Source organism: Girardinichthys multiradiatus, chromosome 2 (assembly GCF_021462225.1).
Source record: "Girardinichthys multiradiatus isolate DD_20200921_A chromosome 2, DD_fGirMul_XY1, whole genome shotgun sequence".
Classification (NCBI taxonomy): domain Eukaryota; kingdom Metazoa; phylum Chordata; class Actinopteri; order Cyprinodontiformes; family Goodeidae; genus Girardinichthys; species Girardinichthys multiradiatus.
This window is the reverse complement of record NC_061795.1, coordinates 48,383,761-48,384,741: the sequence shown is the minus strand read 5'-3', so window position 1 is coordinate 48,384,741 and position 981 is coordinate 48,383,761.

Genomic DNA, 981 nt, shown 5'->3' with positions numbered 1-981 from the left:
ATTCGCTTTCAGAATAAAAGCACGGATAAAAGGTTAAAGTCGTATTTGCATGAAGGCTGTGCAGAAATTCATATACCTTTCTGTCTGCAATGTAACAGTTATTAAGTGTATAAATGTTAATCTAAAAGTATTTTAATATTGTGAAAAAGGTCAATATTTTTTGTCATTAACTGACAGATTTATTATACATGGATGAATATTTCAAGCATTTATTTCTTGTAATTTTGATAATTCTGGCATACAGAGAAAGAAACCCCAAACTCAACATCTCAGAAAATTAGAATATTGCATAAGATCAATAAAAAGAATATTTCAAACTGAAATGTGAGGCTTCTGAAAAGTATCTTCACCTCTATGGACTCAGATGATCAGCCAGTGGTTCTGCTTAGGTGTGATGGAAGTCCAGGTTGCTTTGATAGCAGCCTTCAGGTCATCTGCATTGTTGGTTCATGTGTTTCTCATCTTCCTCTTGACAATACTCCATAGGTTCTCTATGGGGTTCAGGTCAGGTCAGTTTGTTGGCCAACCAAGCACATTAACACCATGGTCATTGAATCAGCTTTTGGTACCTTTAACAGTGTGAGCCGGTACCAAGTCCTGCTAGACTAAAAGTAGCATCTCAATAAAGCTTGTCATCAGAAGGAAGAATGAAGTCCTCTAAAATTTCCTGGTAGAGGACTGTGTTGACTGTGGATTTTGGGATTCCCAGTGGACCAGAACCAGCAGATGACATTCCACATCGTCACTGACTGTGAAATATTCACTCTGGACCTCAAGCAACATGGATTCTGTGCCTCTCCACTCTTCCTCCAGACTCTGGGACCTTGATTTTTGAATGAAATGTTACTTTTATCTGAAAATAGAACTTTGGACCACTAAGAATCAGTCCAGTTCTGTTTCTCCTCAGCCCAGGTAAGACGCTTGTAGGCCCTGTGTAGGATTCATCTGAACGTAGTGGATCTTGATGCTCTGACTCCAGCC